The following is a 21670-nucleotide window of genomic DNA, read 5'->3' on the forward strand; positions in this document are numbered from 1 at the left end:
GTGATTACCGATGAGATTTTTCATATCACTATGTGTTATAGTGAAAGGGTAAAACTTGTATCAAAGACTAAGGTTCTTGATCACCATACCTAAGAGCAAGAACATCCATTGGAGATCACAGACATATGACTTTCAGTATAGTGATGAGCGATGGAGTTATCACCATTTCTATAGTGATAAATATAAATATAAAAATAGTTTTCTATTTTTAGGATTAAGACATAGTGATCAGAGGAATGCATACATTTTTCACTAAGAGTTACAATGATCGAATGTTTGAATATATTTTATAAGGCACATAAGTAATCGCATGAAGTGACCTCTAACAGTCAGTACTATGTTACAATGATAAAAAAAGCTTTATGATTTTGATTCATGTGGGAAAGTAAATGCATGAGCACTGAGTGTTTTTTAATAAAAAGGAAATCATTCCTTGTTCTGTATATAAAATTTCAAAAGAAGCTGTAGGATTTTTTGTTAACATACAGAGTTTTGCAGAAAATCATTGTAGAGAAATTTTTTTAGAGAAACATGGAGAGTTCTAGTTCAACACAAGAGAGGAAAGCTAAGAAGATAAAAAAGAGTAAGGAAAAAAAGAAGCAAAAAATGGAGGATGAAGTACCTCCCAGAAAGCTAAATGGAGATTTGATTGAGCAAATGGATTTAGCCAGGCCAAAGTCTAGAAGAAGCAAGTTTGCTTCTCTAGACAAAATAGAAGAAAAATACAGTGAAGTTGAAGATGTTTGGATGAGGAATAAGGGATATGAGCTTTTCCTTTACCACTATGTTAGAATAAATCATAAAGCACCTATCTGTCATCCTTGGGAGATGAATTTAGGGAAGTTGATAGTGGCTATTTATGAATGTGGAATTGCTTAAGGTCATTATCAACAAGTACAATGTTGATGAAATATTTATATATCATAAGATTGGGGAGAAATTCATGGAGGTATCAATTGATTCTTTGAACAATTTTTTCAAATTAATAGATGGTCTCACTAAGAAGTTATCAATCACAAAGTTGAAGAATTAATATGAGAGATTAGACATCTCATATATGCAGTAGAAACTAATGTTACATAAAACAATTAGAGAGCCCTTAACTACAACAGATGGACCTCTAGTCAATATCAGTATGTTCAAAACATACTTAGACATGACATATCAATCTTGCAGAGAAGTAGGAGGAATGAGAGCTCCTGACTTGATGGAGATTGGACCTATGGTGTTAGCATGTGACATTCAAATGTTGGAGCCTAGACCTTATGATTATGCAAAGTATGTTGTTGAAAATAGTCATACTTATTTTGTCAATTTTAATGATGTTGAATATCCAAATTTTAGGCATTATTATCTACTTATGCATATGATTTTGTATTATGGTAAATTGAGGGGATTATGGAGTAAAAATTTGAAATTAAATGTGTGGAAAACTAATAGAGAAGAGAGACTAGTTAAAATGTGGACATCAGTATGGGATTATAGATATAGTGCCTCCTACTACCTCACTTTTGAGGATCACTTCATCTAATCTATACACACTTTATTTGGGCATTAAGCTTTTTCATCTATTAGCCGTAATATCAAGAGATTCTTGAGACCTAAGGACAATGGGCTAGGAGAGAAAATTAGGCATAATTGGGGAGATTGGTATGCCTATGATTACTTCACTTGTTTTAGAGTTTTTGGGTTTGATGGGAAACCATACAGATTGCCAACATTAGTGCCTGAAAAAATTGAATATCTAAAGATTTTAAGGCAGATGTTTGAGTCTAGTAAACAAAATTTTGGAGGGAAGCAAAGAAAATAGGCTTTTCTTCTAGCCACTTTGTCTTTTGGAGACTTTACTATCTATGCTACCAAATCTTATGATAATATTAGAGAAAAGTTGTAAAATGAGAATCAAATGTATACTGTGGAGCCATAGAGTCATTATGATCTAGAGGGATATATTCACGCCTATAGAAAATCACAAAAAATGGGTGATTACATTCATCAGGGCATTGAATATGAAGAAAGTTTTAAGAATATGAAATGGTTGGAAGTACAATAGAAGCTACAAGATCCAAATAAATAGCTGGAAGAGACAAGACATCAAGCATAGGAGAAATTTAAAGATGATATTTAGAATATACTAGACTTCCCTATTCCAATAACTAGGACTATGGATAGGCTAGCACTTCAAGTCTTGGAACATGTTGTTCAAGTACTTGACCTAGTAAATGCTGAAAAGGATGAAAGACTCCTTGAATGTAGTAAATTTGTGAGTGATGGTGCCTTCTTTAAATCCAAAGAATTTATTGCTATTTTATATAACTATAGAGGGAAAATATCAAGACAAAGTATCCAAAATATTTCTCCAGAGAATGAACATGAGCTGATGGAAAATCTAAAGGAAGATATTAAAAGGAAGTAAAAAAACATGACTCCAGCTAGAGGGAGACAATTACTAAATGAAATAGGGTTCATGGTTTTTCCCGAATGGGATTTGAGTGCCTCTTATATTTTTGATATCCTGATTAAATCTAGGAAGCAAGACATGAAGCTAGATGTGTAGGTTGTCAAAAATGTGATTATTAGTTCTAGGTTTGTTGAAGATGAAAGATCAATGTTGTTATAGCTCTATACCATCCACACAAAAAGCCACAAATTATTGATGTAGATAAGGCTTTTGAACATTTGATGACACTAAAAGTAGGGGTGAGATACCCTAATAAGGTAGTAGGTATGCAGGTGGACATGGCTTTGTTTAACCAAGCCCAAATGAAGAAACTAACATTTGAGATGGACAATTGGAGATAAATGTATGAAAACATGCTTAAAGAAGGAAAGACATAGGTATATCCAATGACTCAATCATCTAATGATGCCTTGAAAAATAAATTGAAAAGGTTATAGGAAGAAAACACAAAATTGAAGGATGCATATATAATTTGAAGAGAAATATTATTGAGAAATCATTTCAGAATGTTGCTAATCAAATTAGGGTAGGTATGTGATCTATATAATGCATATAAACTATGGCCTTACAACATAATGAGGTATACCTAAAATTGGCTAAGGAAAAGAACAATCTTGCATAGGATGAGGAGATCCAAGAAGCAGATAAATTGATCAACAATCACACTATATACTCACAAGAGTTCAAGACAACTTTTTAGTTATTTGAAGAATTGGTGATAGAACATGGGGTTTTATCTTGGCATGAAGTAGATGGAAATATAATTGACCAGGAGACATGGATCAAGATGTGTCATGTGATGTAGGACCAAGCCTTGGGAGCAGCAAAAAATGATGACCTGAAGATGACAAAAACAAGTGAGTAGATGGAGTGAATGTTTGAGATTGAAATAAAAGCCCGAGAGGTGATCAACTATGTAGATTTTTTGGATGATCATAAATATCATGAACATGTTAAAAAATGCAATGATTTTACTAAGGAATTATCATTAGATTTGATATAATGAATCTTTCTCTTTATAAACTTATTTTTCTTACTTGACAGTTGATTATTAGTTAGTCGATTAGTTCAAATTTTGCAAACAAAGGGTCACACCCTTTCATTTTGTAACCAATTTGATCTCCATAATTATAAGGACTGAATTTGGAAATAGATCAATATATAATTCACTTCCATATAACTTTTCATATACATTTTATAGAAGATCGATTCTATTGCCTGCTTCAGATTTTGTTATCTATATGCACCAACAACACATGTATTTGTGGTGAAAGCAATTGAAGTTCAAAACAAGAGTTCATGTGCTCACTTTATCTTTTGGTGATATCATTTCTATCTCATTTATTTTGTTTCCTCATATCAAATTTTAAATTTTCTTTAATTGGCTATCCAATTGATTGAATGTAATAAATGATTTCAATGCTTGGAAAATAATGATATTGTAGTGGTAAATCAATCTTCACTGCTATCTTATTGGGCTCTTTAGAGGAGTTAAATTCAATAAGACTAAGTATTTAAATTCATTTAAGAATTTAACAATTCATACATCATTAAAGTGACACTAATTTTTCTCAAAGGGATTTGTTGTTTTTCTTTGAGGGTTACTTAAATAAACATTGTGAATGATTTGTAGAAGAATGATAAAGAACCCATTAGTTAAAGCACTAGTCTATTGATTATTGATTTGAGTCTTCATGCCAATTACAGAAAGGACATACATCCAAGTGACAAAGCTCAAAAAATATATTATACATTTATATATTTCTCCTACAAACTTTTATCAACTCTTAAAATCCCTTAAAAAACCCAAGTCCCCCAAGTTATCTACTCTAAAAAGCCTCTAGGGAGTGAGGTACAAGCCCACCAACCTTGGTTCTACAGAGCTAGAATTGTAGAGGTCCACATTTAGTTAGAGTGGAACCTGTTAGTTGGCAAAAATCTATTAGGAATTCCCGTAATTGGATCATCATTCCATATGAAGCCTGATTTACTAATTTGGTCACCAATAAAAGGAATGCAAAAACTAAAGGCAAACCTACATATCATTTCTGTGGGAAAATTGGTCACACAACCAACATTTGCAAAATAAAAACTGGTAAGAAAACTCCTAAACCTAAACTAAGTGGTAATTTTTTTAATTGCAAGAAAGAAGAACATCAAACACATGAATGTAGATTAAAGAAAAATGACTCAAATAAAAATGTATCTATATTCCAAGGTCATTATTACAACTATCAAATGTATGGACATAGAGATCATGAGTGTAGATTCAAGAAAAAGTCAAACTGGATACTTGAGAAACAAACTCATACATCAAGGAAAGGCAATTCCTATAACTAGGATTACAATACATGGTATAGTTGTCACTATTATGGAGAATATAGACACATTCCATAGAATTGCATCAAAACACATTTAAGGGGAAATTACAAGAAATGGCTAAATAGAGAGATAGTATATTTTAGTTGTCTCAAAGTTAGACATATCTATAGAAACTGCAAAACCAGAGCACCAACACCAAGTAATGGAAATAAAAAAATTGAGAGAAAGAAGACATGGATATAAATAGTAAGAGTTGGAAGTAGTGAAGCAAGTAAAGTCAAGAACACCCAATCCAATGGATTAGGTGATCACACCACATCTCTCTAAAAAAAGGTAATATATTGATTGAATGATCGAAGAAGGTAATATATTGACTGAATGAATTAGTTATGGCCAAGTGAGTAACCTTGATCGAGCTGAAATGGAGATTGAGCTAGCTATCATACATCAACCAAGTATGAAGACATTAATTACAGACCTAAAATCAAAATTTGAAGGTATTTATCAAATTTAGACATTCATTTTCATTCACCAAGTGATTAAAAGGGTTTAGGAGAATATTTCAAGGTGATTGAAGCAATTTCATCAACCAATGCAAAAGAATCATAGTAGTTTATCAAAATATTTGTGAAACAAAGTAAGTATAATATTCAGTGGAGAGTTAAATATTCAGTGGAGAAACTGTAAAAGGTTTTGTTTTCAAATCCTAGTTTATAATTGTATCTGGAAGTGAAATGTTGAAGGAAAGTAGTACACAAATCATAAGACATGATCAAATCCCTCCACCTAACTTTAGGAATTTAGTTAACCTCTAAAACACTATTGATGATATTGGAGCTTTATCATCAATGCTACATAGAGTCTTGATTATTCAAGATATAAGATCTTGTTATCTATGCAAAGTAGGTGAAATTGGAGATTTTGAGATTAGGGCAGCTTATGATAAGCTATGTGTTGATGATATCTTGAAGGATGAATACAAGATCATTGCTGAGAAGGGGCTTATCTGTGCCCTAGGATTTCCATAGGTTTTTAAAGTTGAATGGATAAAGATTGTGCTCAGCCATATTCATGACATGAAAATATGGTTAGAAGGTGGGCTGATCAAAATAAATAGGTACCCTAGCTTGGATCAACCGAAGAGTATAAGAAGCACAACAAAGAATGAAATTGAAAATATGACCAAGGAAAAGTGGAATGGTCATGGTATGTTAATTAAAGGAATTGAGGACCCATTTTTTGAATTTTTTTTTCATGTGATTGCACACTAGTTTTATTAACATACCTTGTGTAGTAGTGGATTTGGGCTACAAAACTGTGAAGAAGGATGATTCCTATGATCTTGCCAAGTTACAATTTCACCAATTTATAGAGAACTTAGAGGTAATGAGGAAAGTGAAGAATGCCTCTTGTAATTTTGGATCTTTATTAATTTGTATGTTTTTCTATGTACAAAATTCCTTTCCTACCATTGGAATAATTTCTTGGGGTAGAGATCAAACAACTATGGAGAAGATTGATGATTTAATCAATGGATTGGGAGAAAAATTTGAAACAATAATGAACAACTATTTTGAAGAATTCAAGTTAAAGATGAGGAATAGAATGAGGACTTTTAAGTTAGTTGTGGACATGTACTATGATGAAGTATGTTCTATTGTAGATACAAATTTTGTGTATGCTCAAGTAGTTTTTTAGAGGATAGCATGGCTAAGGCCAATGCCCTACAAAGTGAATGTAGAGGAGGTCACTGCAACAATCACTGCACTTTTAGGTAAATACATAGATGCTAGTGCCAAGCAATTTGGCACTTATGAAACTATAATTTTCGAGTTGACTACTAAATCTGGTACACCCAAAGTAGGAAAGAAAAGAAAAATAAAGATTGCCTAGGGTGGAAATATGGAAAGAGAAGGGTCTAGACAGCCTATAGATGCCAAGGAAGGAAAAGGAAAAGAACTTGCTATTGTAAAGCCTAAGGCTACTAAAAAAAGAAAAAGGTTGTTGTGATTGAGCCTAAGGTAAAGGCCAAACTACAGAAGGATATACAAGAAATGGTGACACCTCATAGGGAAAAGAGAAAGGTAATCGTCACCAAGAAAAGGACATGTCAACCCCCTATCAAGAAAGTCACAGGGAGTTAGTCAAAGAAGAGGAAATTGACTGAAATACAAGAAATTTGAGGAGAAAACTAATTGTAGCACAAGAAGAGGAGGAAGATAATGATAAGACCAACTCTGATGAACCCATCAAACTTCAAATACTAAAGAGACTCCCTCTAATGACTGTGGATCAAGTATTTGAAAAATTAAGAGAATTTGAAAGTATTATGGGATTCAATGATAGTCAATATGATTCTTTGAATAATGTTAATCAAGTTAATCTTGAAGGAGCCATGATTGACATGATGATCAAGTTTAGACGTACACCCTTGGAATTGGGAATTAGATTTTAAGTGGGATTGTACAAATGAGTGGATGCAAAGTGACATAGGCATTATCCATTGAGAAAAAAATAAGAGAGACAACACTGGCACAAGATATGCTAGATTTGGGGAAGACTCATATGTGTATAGTCCTTAAATATTTTGTAAAGAAGTTTGTGCCAAGAGACATGGCATATAAGGTTTTGACAAAAAAAAGCTTATGAAGTTGAGAAAGATAGCATTAGGATATGGAAAGAAGCATTTGGGTTGCTTACTTAATCTATGGAAGTGAGGGAAGGCTAAGACACAATAGAATTTGAAGATGAATAGAAGCAAGAAGTGGCTATGCTAACCGAGGAGATTCAACAACTGTTCAATCAGTGTGAATAGAAAGAGACTGTCACAATAGAAGATGACACTGCTACCGCTCCACCAAATCCAAATATAATGATAGAAGAGGAAATTCAAGGCTTAATGAAAAATTCAAGAAAACTCTGTACTAACCCAATTTTGTTATAGATTGTAGAATATCCAAATCTTGAAATAAGAAGATTGATTATATTGATGTGACATCGGTTACATAGGGTACAATTGCCAAGAAATTGGGTAAGGATTTAACTGTATATACACCATTAACTTGTATGCCTATTTTGCAAAAGGAGGCAAATTTTGGAAAAGACTTATGCATTGAATTGGTAGAAGAAGTCAACCAAAAAGAGAAAGATGCTACTCAAGCTCATATTCAATTGCTAAGTGCAAATGCTAAAAAATATACAACCATGACACCTATGAAATAGGTAATTTCTACATAAGTGCAACAACCAAGATCGAGATTAAGTGAAAAGGAGAAACAACTGCAATTATCATTGCCAAGTGATACACCTTCACGATCTCAAGATGTGACTAATTTAGGTGAGGATGATGAGTGAGTGAGCCTTGATGAGGTAATCACATTACCTATGTATGATTTGAACAATCTTACACTAGAGAAAATGCAAGAGCTACAAACCTTGTTGAGTTGTAAGGAAAAACAAGAATAACTGAGAAGGGAGCAGAAGAGAAGGTATGTATTACATACTATCAAAGATATTTTTGTAGATGCATTTGAAATCAGAGATTTGAAAAATCAACATACAATTTTGGATTAGCTAGTATCTTTAGTTGATAAAATTTAGATAGAAGACATAGATATGAATGAGAAATTATCACAGTGGTCTAAAGGAAGAATGGAACATAAAGTGCTAGAGAAAGTCTCTTAGGAAATTGTCCATAGACAAGCTGAGCTTTCTACATCACTCACACAACTGGAAATAATTTTTCAAACCATTAATTCATTATATTAAAAGTTTTGTGATATTTATTTCTTTATAGTAGATACTACACATTAATTAGAGTCGTTGCATGCAAACATTCAAGTAAATGTAATTAAATTGGGAAAGAACACAAGTTCAAGCTGACCCTCTTATACTGACTTGACATTTAGTCAAAAGAGGTTAGTTGAGATCACGACTAAAGACACAAAGATCAGGGATAAGTTGACATTGATTCAACTACAACTATTGCCACATATAGAGATTATTCAGAAGGTGGCCTTTGTTACCAAAGACATTTTGAAGAAAGATACACAATTTTGACATATAGCATGATTCATTCATCTAGCTGTCAATCTAGAAATTTAGTTTCAAATTTTGGATCAAGTTAAGGATAGATGGAATAAAGGCTATGCCAATATTATGGCAAGTCATCAACAATTATTGGATAAGTATCAATTAGCCCTAGCAGCCCCAGGTTCCATTAGTGACAAAAAAGGGGAATAGAACATGAAAAAATAAAAAAGGGATACAAGGGAATAAGACAAGGAGAAGAAATGTATAGATCAAAGATCATACATGAGATATCATATTTTATAGGATCAAATTATGGTGATAGGAGTACTCAATTTTGAAAGAAATGACTATTCATGACAAAGTGTTTTTGCCACTAATGTCAAAGGGGGAGATTGTTGATCTCTAAGCCTATGTTGTCAATTAGTGTTCAAACACTTAGTCATTTACTAGGAAAGATTACATGGTCATCACTATGACCAAGATATCTAGTAAAGGTTGAGCATAAAAAGCTTATACTGAACATGATAGTAATTGTCAAGTATTCATTTGTGACCAAGCAATTTAATTGAGACTAAGCACATTGAAAATTCATTGATTGCTAAGAAAGAAGGTATATAGATGCCAAGTGACTACATGAAAGAAGCCTACATGACTGAGCATTAGAGCATTCAAGTGTCAAGCAGTTCAATTTTGACATATAAGTTTGTAATGGCACAAACACATATGTAAACCATTTTGGCCAACTTTTATATGACATTTAATATTTGCAGAGCCAGCTAAGAAAATGATCACACATCATTTTAGAAGGTAATGATACCAAAGTGTGCAATTCAACCAATCAAAAAATGAGATAGAAATGACAAAAGATGATGAAGTGTAAACTGTCGATCAAGATCTAGAACCTTCATAGAACATCTATTTAAGTGATGTAAGAACAAGTCTTGCTTATCAACCCTACCTTCTCTTAGGGTCTCTTGGAAGGATCACATTCCCAATCCTTCCCTCCTTCAACATGTCCACACAAATGAAGGAATCAAGTTAATCCAAACAATACTCCTCAGATGCTCTGTAGGATCATCCAAACCAGATGACCACACATACTCAAAACTACCCCACAATGGAGAGAGAGGTTTGTTTCTAAGGAATCGGATCCAATCAAATGCTCATCAACCAAAAATGCATAGAAATCTCTATCAACTTCACGAAATTTCTCCAAACTAGGCCTCCAAACTCACCTTTTGGAACATAAATTAATGACTCAATAATGTGGCAATAAAACTTCATTTTCTAATACCCTTTTTTGAATTCTTTTAGATTCACCTAGTCTCACCACCCCAAGCTATCCATATAGTGGTCTACTATATTTAAGCCTTAAATTAAGGGCTTCACCAATATTATGACAATATTCATAAGGGTTTGATCAAATCCCCAACAAAACACGTCACCGAAACTTCCCAATGGGTATAGAGATTCTCCAACTTGATATCCTTCTCTCCATAAACTTGGATTGAGGAAACCAATACACTCAATCCCATCAAGTGTTGTTTCAATCACTATGATCCCTAACCATACTCCTTTGGTTGCTTGCCTTGGGAATCACTGTAGAGATGCCAAATATGCTTTCTAGGGACTACACACTTTTATAGCTATATTACAAGGAGTCATCTCACAAATTACAAGAGACCATACAAATACCATGGTGGAAAGGTGAGTTATGACTCCATTTTCAAAAACTATTTGGTTCAAACCAACGACAATGAGGAAACAAAATATTATAAAATATAAATAAATGAATCCAAAAGACCTATCTAATCACAAAAAAAATCTAATATTGACAGCTACTAACTCATTCAAAGGTCATATTGTGGGCTTCAATCCATTTAATGACTCAATGAACTGAAAATGCTGACTTGGTAAAAATGCTCAGCAAAATTGTTTGTTCATTAATCAACTTTCATGAAAATACCATCCAACCCTTGTGACAGGTTGAGGGAGGCCTTATGTAGTTCCAAAAAACATATTACAACCACCTTGAGATGGTTATTTCACCTACTACTTGAAAATGCACTTCTTCAATAAAAGTTGTCACGACAACTTTTGCAATTTAAGAAAGTTGTCATGCAACTTTACAACTTTTTGCATATCTAGACCAAATTTAGTCAAAGCCTTATGAAACTATTTCAAATGCTTAATGATGAGCCTTAGGACCTGAAATAACCATTCCAATCCTCCTTTGTCAAATCTAGCCCTCTAAATGCCCAAATGTCATATTTGACAACTTTGACAACAATTGCCCACTACCCAACAACTTTGGACAAACATGTAATATTGAGTACTTCCAAGGACCTAATTAGACCTCCTAGTGAATAATAAATTCACTAGGACTCAGGGAATTATAGATAGTTGTAGCGTTGCTCCTCGATTTCGCTATAGATTGTCGATGTATCAATAATAATAGTAGGGCCGTTGCCCATTCTAATATAGGGGTCAGCTAATCCCCATTATCTCCTCCTACCACCCCCCTACTATTTTGAAGGAATCAGCTTGTTATGCATTCATAGGCATGTTACCCATAGCCCATAAAATGGGTTGGCAAAGGCCACTATAACCCAAAACTTGACTAGGAATCCTAGGTTACTCTATAGCCTTACCTAGGTGCTCCTGCACCATGCTCCCCACAAAGGTAAATCATGTCACTCATATAAGAAATATGTCATCAATAATTCATAAATTCTTGAAGTTTTTAGTTGTAACCCATCTTGCCTCTGAATTTGGCTTAACTTTCCATTTTATGAGGTGTTTCATGTACACCTTTTTTCTAGTGGTCTTCTTGACTCTTGAATCCAACACTTTCTCTGCCTCTAGTTCCACCTTGGGAGGTAAGAAATCAGCTTTTACATCCTTTTAAAAATCCTTTCTATTCATATCCATCTTAGTTAAAGGCCCCTTGAACTTGGTTAAGTCTGCCACATTGAAGATAGGTGAGATGTTCAAATCACTAGGTAGATCCACTTTGTATTCATTAGCTCCATACTTAGCTAGGATCTTATAGGGTCCCACTCTCTTCATCTGTAGTTTAGTAGGTACTTCATTCTACAACCTAGATTTTTTCAAATTGATAATGACATAATGATCTACTATAAATTGTACATCCTTTCTCTTCTCATCTACTTTAACCTTCAATCTTTAAGTCTTCAGCTTATTCTCTCCTATACTCCATAGCTCCAAGGTCTTTAAGCTCACAAACACCCCTTGGATTCATCCCATAAACAATATCAAATGGGCTCTTACCTGTGGTTTTTTTCACACTATCATTATATTCATACTCTTTTTGAGGAATAACCACATCCCATCTCTGACCATACTCTTTGGTTAGGCATCTTAACAAGTTACCAAACACCCTATTAACCACCTTAGTTTGGCCATCATTCTAAGGGTGGTAAGATGAACCAAAAGATAGGCTAGTTCCCAACCTACTCCACAAGGTTTTCCAAAAATGACTCATAAATTTGAAATCCCTATCTAAAACAATGCTTAGGGATAGTCCATGGATCCTCACAATATCTTTAAAGAATAGATGTGCAATGTGGCTAGCATCATGGGTAGTTTTGCAAGGTATAAAATGACCCATTTTGCTAAATCTGTCCACCACAACATATATGCTATCACAGCCTTGCTTTATTTTAGGTAACTTTGCAATGAAGCCCATGTTGACAGACTCCCATGGCCTATTAGGTACAAGTAAAGGTTGATAAAAACCTGCATTGCTAGCTCCTTCTTTTTCCTTCATGCACACTACACAATGTTGCACATATCTTGTCACATCTCTTAATAACTTTGTCTAATAGTAGAACCTTTGAACTAAATCTAGTGTCTTGTTGATGCCAAAATGACCACTTAATCTTACATTATTTTTTTCTTGAATGCGTTTCTCTCTCATGAAACCCTTAGGAACACATAACTAGTTTCCTTTGAACAAAAATCCACTTTGCAAGGTATAATCAGAAAAAGAACAATGAAAATGATTCTAAAATTTAGAGTATACCTTGTAGGCTTCAACAAAATCTTCAATATCCTTGTAGAGGTCCTTGAAATTCTCTATACCAATGCTATGTAGTTGGACTTCTTGAATGGTCAACATCTTCTAACTTAGTGAATCTACAACCTTGTTTAGATGTCCCTTCTTGTGCTTAATGGTGAATGTGAATTCTTGAAAATATTCCATCCACTTCTAATGTCTATTCCTCAACTTTTCTTGTGTATTGATGTAGCTAAGGTCTTGGTTGTTAGTAAACACTACAAACTCCTTAGGTAGAAGGTATAAATGCCTCCACTTCCTAAGATATTACATTAAAGAATACAATTCTAAATCATAAGAAGAGTATTTCTTCTTAGCCTCATTTAGTTTCTCATTGAAGAAGGCTATTGGTCTACTTTCTTGGTTTAACACACCCCCTACTTCCATTCCACTTGCATCACACTCTAGGGTAAACATTTTGTCAAAACTAGGTAGTTTAAGGATAGGTTGTATTTCTACTTGTTCTTTCAACTTTTCAAATGTATTTCCTACTTTAGAAGTCCACTCGAACTTGGTCCTCATCCCACCCTTAATGGTGTCTAGCAATGGTGCACAAATACCATTGAAGTTCCTAATGAATTTTCTATAAAATTGAGCTAACCCATGTAAATTTCTTACCTCTATTACTATGGTGGGTGGTGACCAGTTTAGGATAGTTATAACTTTGTCTTGGTCCATCTTCAAAGATCCCTTGGACACCACAAATCCCAAGTATACAAGTTTTTGCTTCAAAAACTCACATTTCTCCATGTTGATTGACAACTTCTCTTCCTACAACTTCCTTAGCACCATCTCCACATGCTTGAGATGTTCTTCTATTGTCTTATTAAAGATGAGTATATCATCAAGATATACCACCACAAATTTCCCTTAAGCACTTCATCACTTCAGTAATTAGCAACCCTTCAACACTTTATTCATGAGTCTCATGACTATGCTAGGAGCCTTGGAGAGCCCAAATGGCATCACACGCAATAATACAATCCATTTTTTGTCTTAAAATCCATCATCCACACATCACCCTCATTTATCCTTATCTAATGGTAACCACTTTTGAGGTCCAAGTTTGTGAAATACTGAGCTCCTCTAAGAAAATCCATCAAGTCTTCAATTCTAGGTATGGGAAGCCTATATCTTATAGTGATCCTATTTACTACCCTAGAGTCTATACAAAGCCTCCATTTTCCTCCTTTCTTGGATGTCAAAATTATTGGCACTGCACAAGGGTTGATGCTCTTCTTTATCAAACCCTAATCTAAAAGCCCTTGCACTTGCCTAGCTACCTCTGTATTCTGATATGGAGTAAGTTTATATGCTTATTTGTTAGGAAATGATGCACTAGGAACATAGTCAATCTGATGACTTATCACTCTTTTTGGAGGTAAAGATGCAAGAGTCCCACCACTACCAATATCCTTATACATTATAAGAATCTCTTGGATCTCAGTTGGTAAGAGTTCTTTCTTAGTTTTCTCTTCTTCCTTAGGTGTAAGAAGAATAGCATATCCATCACTACTTTCATGCTTAAGGGAATTGATGAACTCCTTCCCACTGCTCAACAATACACCAACAATCTTGGGCTATGATTCATCTTCCTCCAACAAAGACTGAATCTTGAAAGTTCTTCCATCCTTCTTAAGAGAAATGGAATTGTCCTTTCCATCACAGACAACTCCTCTATCATATTTCCAAGGTCTTCCCAATAGAAAATGACATGTTTCCATAGGAAATAGATCACATAGTAATTTTTCCTTATAGCCTACAATTGAAAACTCAACCCAAGTTTTCTCATTCACCAACACACTATACCCTTTGATCAACCATATCACCTTGCATGGGTTAACATGAGGCATCTTTGTCAAATTGAGTTTTTTTATCTATGGAGCCTAAATCCACAATGACTTTACATACCTTGTCCAAAATCTTACATCTAATTCTAAACAAGGCCCTTCTATGCTTGGGTTCATCCTTAACCGGTTGTCTAATCAATATCCTCTTGAACATTAAGTTCTCTCCTCTCTCTGACTCAATATGATCCACCTCAAATACCTTGGAACTTACTGTGTCCTCATAAGCATACACAACTCTCTTATCACTATTTGAAGTAGGCTTGTTAGGACATCTGTAGGTAGGGTGACCCAACTGACCACAAGTGTAACATTTTATACTTCAAAAGTATGAATTAATCCTACCTACACCTCTCCCTCTATTGGAGCCTCCTTGAGTGCCTCTTCCTCTTGTGTAACCTCCTCTTGAAGTAATTTCACTACCCTTATTAGCAATTTTAGAATCCTCTTGGTTTCTTTGATCATTTCCTCTACCTTGGTATCCACCTCTATTCCCTCTTTGGTCTCTTCCTTTGCCTCTACCTCTGAAATTAGAGTCCCCCTTCTTCCTATTATTTTCTTCCACCTTAAGAGACAACTGATGGCACTTCTGACTAGTGGTAGGGGTCCATAGGCTTAATTCTCCTTCTATGTTCCACTTTAGTCCACCCAAATACCTTTCCACTTTAACAGGTTCCTCTTCTTGAATCTTGGACCTTAGGCATAGTTTTTGAAATATCTCTATATAAGAGGCCACATCTAAGTCTCTCTACTTCAGACCTTGTCTCTTCCTATGTAACTGCACTTCATAGTCTTTTGGAAAATAATTCTCCTTCATGTTAGTCACCATGGCATTCCAGTTAGCTATAGTCTTCTTACCCATGCTGACCCTTTCATCTTCCATGTCCTTCCACTATGTCAATATTGAACCTCTTAGTATTGACTTCGCAATCTTTACCTTTTGTGCCTCTGTGACACCTTCAAACTCAAAGTTATTTTCCATAACTATATCAATGCCCATCTTCCCACTAAAAAATGTGATTCATTCTAGGGCTTTTCCTCCTAGTGCCTTGATGGCCTTCAAGAATGGTTTTTAATTTAGTGGAGGGTTTGGTTTAGGTATGATGTCCTCCTCATCAATATTTTTTGTCTCTATCAATTTTTTCACCCTTGTCTTTATTATTGGCTACTTCAACAACTTCTTCTATCTTTGTCTTCATTTCCTGTAGGGCTTCTTCAAGGATTCTATTTCTATGCTTTTTCTCACCCATTTTTTTGGCCAACTTTGTATAGGTCACCATTATTGTTTCACCTACTGATTCTTTTGTAGTCTAAAACATCTATCCATAAACCCAAATATTTTGGGGCTATGATACCACTCTAATTTAAGAATAATTCTTTCTTATCAACCCTACCTTCTCTTAGAGTCTCTAGGCTACTTCTTTAGCCTATTAGGGTTCTTTCTCTAATCTTAGCTTAGAAGGATCAGATTCCCAATCGTTCCCTCCTTCAACTTGTCCACACCTATTAAGCAATCAAGTCAATCTAAACAATACTCCTTAGATGCTTTGTAGGATCATCCACAATAGATGACTAGACATGCTCAAAACTACCACATAATGGAGAGAGAGGTTTGTTTCTAGGGCATTGGAGCTAATCTAATGCTCATCATCCAAAAATGCATAGAAATCTCTATCGACTTCAGAAAATTTCTTCAAACTAGGCCTAATAGGGCTACAAGGAATTAGGCCTCCAAACTTACCTTTTGGAACATAACTTAGAAAATGAATTAATAAGGTGGGAAAAAAATTCATTTTTTGATACCCTTTTTGGAATCTTTTAGATTCACCTAGTCTCAATTCCCCAAGCTGTCCATAAAGTGGGCTGCTATATTTAAGCCTTAAATTAAGGGTTTCACAAATGTACCAATAGTATTCATGAGGGTTTGATCAAATCCATAAAATAACATGTCACCAAAAATTCCTAGTGGTTATAGGCCTTCTCCACCTTTATAGCCTTCTCTCCATCAACTTGGATTGAAGCAACCAATGCAGTCAATCCCATCGAGTGTTGTTTCATTCACTATGATCCCTAACCATGCTCCTTTGGCTTACCTAGGGTATCACTCTAGAAATTCCAAACATTCTTTCTAGGGCTTGCACACTTGAACACCTATAGTACAAGGAGTCATATCACACATTCCAAGAGACTGTATAGATAGCATAGTGTGAAGGTGAGTTATGACTACATTTTAAAAAACTGCCTAGTTTAGACCAATGACAGTGAGGAAACATAAGATTTTCTCAAATACAAAGAAATAACACCAAAGATCTATCTAATGACACAAAAAATATACTATTCATAAGTAAAAGTGTGAGATTCAATCCATTCAATGGCTCAATGAACCGAAAATGCTTTGATTATGGTAAAAATGCTCAACAAAATTGTTTGCTAATTCATCAACTTTCATGAAATTCCATTCAACCCTTGTCATAGGTTGAGGAAGGCCTTATATAGGTCCAACACACATTTTCCAACTACCTTGAGGTGGTTATTTCACCTGCTACTCAAAAATGCTCTTTTGAATTAAAAGTTGCCATGACAACTTTTGTAATTTAGCAAAGTTGTCATGCAACTTGACAACTTTTTGCATATCTAGACCACATTTAGTCAAAGCCTCATGAAAAAATATAAAATTCTTAATGAAGAGCCTTAGGACATGAAATAACCATTCCACACCTCCTTTGTCCAATGTAGCCCTCTAAATGCTCAAATGTCATATTTGACAACTTTGACAATAATTGCCCACTACCCAACAAATTTGGACAAAAAAGTAATATTGAGTACTTCTAAGGACCTAATTAGACCTCCTAATGATTAAGATAGTCACAAAGACTCACTAGCCCCCCTTATTTTACTAGTGGCTTGGCTAAGGCCACTACAAGCCAAAACTTGACTAGGAACCCTTGGTTACCCTGTAGCCTTACCTAGGTGCTCCTACACCATTAAGGAGGATTCTAACCTTAGAATTGTAATGTTGAATGAGAGATAAAAAGAGAAGTGTATAACTTATATGAAGTATGAAGGAAGGAATGACTAAGTGTATGCAAATGTGAAGAAGATAAGACTAAGGTTTAAAGTAGATTAGACAAAGATCAATCAAAGTATTAAAGGACTTAAAAAAGTTATTAGATTAGGAGATCATATTAGCGTTATAGAAAAGAGTATACCCAAGATTTTCTTATAGAGAAAATTGAGGATCAGGTACTGAATTAGTTATTGTTAATTGTGATAGTGTAAATCTTTTAGCAAAGTGGTTTTAACACACCTATGTAAACCTCCTAACAAAGTCCTTACTTCATTATGAGTGTAAAACCCTTTAACGAGGTGAGACCTAATAGTCTCTTAATATTTTAATAGGGAAGATCCCTCATAAGGTAGATCATATCTTATGATCAAGCATTACAACCCTAATAGGTTAACTTTATTGTTGCAACAGTGAAGATTTGTGGGTTTCATCCACGCCCCAGTTTTACCTTCACCTTAAAGTGTTTTTGGGTAACCAAATCATTATGTTATGTGTTGAAATCTTTATAGATGTGGTGTATTTCATTAATTTTTCAGTATTATAGTTTTAATAGTAGATCTATTATATGAGATGAATTAGGTGTGTATTTGTGAAATTGGTTTTGAAGTCAAAAGTTTAAGATCCTGATTCACCCCCCTCTCAATATCTTGTTTCCCATGTACTCATTCCAAGAAAAAGCATGGCATACAATGTGTGGATTCATTCTTGTTCACATGGATTATTTGGTAGTGGCTATGGCTTTGAAGGCTTCCATGGTTGTTTTGCGATGGTGTTTTTCTGACTAATACATGGTGATGGATGCTTTTGGAGGTTGGATTTTTCTTTCAATTAGGGCTTCCTAGGACATCTTGTGTCACATTTTTTTGGGTATGTTGTCTATTATCTTGCATGTAGATTTTAAGTATTTATTTATTTAAGATCTATTATGGGTTATGTGGAATTTTTAATATTTTTGGTTACAAGGTGTTAGAGCTATGTTTTTGTTGTTGTTACCCTAGATTGAATCTATGGGAATGCATGGGAGGATAAAAGAAATGGAAAGATATGTAGGTTTCATAGGTTTTTTATTTTAGATATGAGGGTTTTGGATTTTCTATTATGATGGGATGTTGGTAGATTTTGGGCATGTGAAAGTATTAGTCAAAAGGTTTTTTTGGATGTTTCATTTAAATGAGGGTTTAGGGGATAGCTTGCAGAAATGACTTCTTAGAAAAAAATAGATCTCACCATTGGATCCAAGTTGGCCTTTGCATAAATTTTAATATATAATATGCCCTAGATTGGCCATGTTGATAGAAAATGAAAAAGATTTTTATTTTCATCCCATGACGACCATCAAATTTAATCTTGTCAGAATTTTTGTCACAATTTTTTTGCTTTGAAAGTGGTAAAAAGGTTGTCTTGGTAAAACAACCATAGTTTTCACTCAACATATTAGATTATAGACTTCTTACAAACTTTGGAAAGCTAATTCAAAGCACTACAATTTGGTATAGGTTCATCCCGTGATTTTGACATTTTATTAGGTTTAAAAGTCCAAAAGTTAGATGTTGTTTATTGTGAACACAATCTTAGGCCTAAATTGGGCATACATAGTCAAATTTTGGACTTAGAGTAGTGAATAGAAATCTCTTGGAGAGATTTACACATCGGTTAAATTTTTGTATAGTGTTGGTATGGTTTATTAAGTGATATATTGATTTGAATAGTTTATAATATATATTGAATATAGTAACATTGTGAGTTTATGACATGGTGTATGTTTTGGAGATTTGAGATTTGATGTCATTATATACTCAACTTATATTTGAAATTTTTCTCATGATGGTATGGTTATCAATGCTTGGTTTGGATATATATGATGACTTGTTGGGTCTACAAGTTGTGCAGTGTTGTAAGTGGTCTATATTTACAGGTTGCATTTATGGCTTTGATATGGGTTGTCTTTGCCCATTGATCTTTAATTATTGATGCTTATTCATATTGGTGGATTTTATTTGGGCTATATATTCCTTTAATCACATGATTTATTGATTTGTCTTCATGTAGAAGGGATGAGATATTGTTACTAGGTATAATCATGGTGGAGAATTATGGTTGACTATTTTATGCTGACAAGTTGGACACTTTGAGAGTTAGATTCTTAGTTCATGGATGTGATCATGGTCCCATGGATTTTTACATGAAATAATTACACATATAGGTATTTAATTGGTTCTCATTGGTTTGGATTCTTCATTTGGTTGTGGTGGTATATCTTCTTGGTTGAGGATCATTGTTATTTGATTTTATTTTGAGGATCTCATGATGTACACTTTGAGTTCTTGATGGTTTTATGCCTTCATTGATTCTCATAGATAGAGGATGGTTTTATTTTATCACAACATTATCAATAGATGAGATGCATGGTTTAGTGAGAGCTTGTGACAATGATGAGGTGGTAGTGCAAGATTCATTCCTAGTTTAGTTTGTATATTCTTGGCCTAGAGATCTTGGTTTCACTTGGTATTGACACTTTAGTTGTATGTGTTTATATCTAGAGGATCTTTATGTAGGAGATGAATTTTATGATGCCATGGGTGACTCGATACCACCGTTGAGTGGGAGTTGTTAGCATTGATATATTTATTGAGTGTTTGCAGATTTTATAGGATGTCTTAGATCCTATTATTGCAGAAGCTTCTTTTACATTTGTATGGTACACTTTTTATCCTCCCTCTTTTCCATTTTTTTACCTCTAGAAACTTCTCTTACAATACTCTTCAAATGGTTTATCTTGAATTTTGTGCCACCAACTCATCATACTTATCTTCAACATGCTTCAGTTAATTCAAGAAATGAAATTTGTCAGCTCAGATTCATCAAATCTTCATCAAATTATTTATACTATCACTTAACAATAACATGTTGTTTGCTAGGCAACAACTATCTTCTAATGCTTGGTCAACACTAGGTTGCTCAACATAAACTAAGTCCCTACTTGGTCATTATTTCCATTCTATAATGCTTGGCACATACTAAGTTTTACTGGTGCTTGACACATACTAAACTTCCTTTTCTCGATACATATTTTGAATTTGCTCAATCACAACTAACTTTCTACTCAGCCTAGACTAAATTGCTCAGCTTCCACTATTTTCTCAATCAAGCTTGGTAGACACATTTCTTTTTTCTTAGTCTTCTTCTTATCTTTTCTCAAGTATCCTTTCATTGTATCCTTAAGTAGATAAATAATACACTATATCATTAAAGTCTTACTTGGTCTTAGTACTCCTTTTATACACCATATAACCCAACCTTTGTCTAGGTACTCTTGTTATCATTTCTTTTCAAATCCTCTTCATCAATCAATAAAATGATAGCATTTAGACCAAAGTTAGGAATTGTCTTACCAGAAAGTAGCAAGTTTGACATTAGTGACAAAATAATGATTTTTCTCATGATAGGTTTCAAAAATCTCCCTCATTTCTATACTTCAACAATATTCTTTTTCAACAATCTCCCTTTTTGGCATTGATGGCAAACCAATACCAACAATAATACCAAAAAGAAACTTAATACCTTTTATTCAAATCTCTCCCTCTATTAGTATGTGACCTTCCTCTATATAGGTTACTATTTTCTTTGCAATCTCTCTTCTTCTTTAGATAAACTTTTTCTTCAAGATATTCAATGTAAACTCTTCTTCTTTTTTGATAAAATTCTCCCTCTTTGACAACAATGCTAAAGCCTTTTCATCTATTCATCTAGATATCTCAATTCAAGATTACTTGATAAGGTTCTCCCTCTTCCACCTTGCTTGTGACTATAAATCTTTTGTTTTAGTTCCTTCCCTACTTTAGCCAGTTGCTAAAGTATGATCC

The sequence above is a fragment of the Cupressus sempervirens genome, chromosome 6 (genome assembly GCF_028749045.1).
Source record: "Cupressus sempervirens isolate cs-2001-9-10 chromosome 6, ASM2874904v1, whole genome shotgun sequence".
NCBI lineage: Eukaryota > Viridiplantae > Streptophyta > Pinopsida > Cupressales > Cupressaceae > Cupressus > Cupressus sempervirens.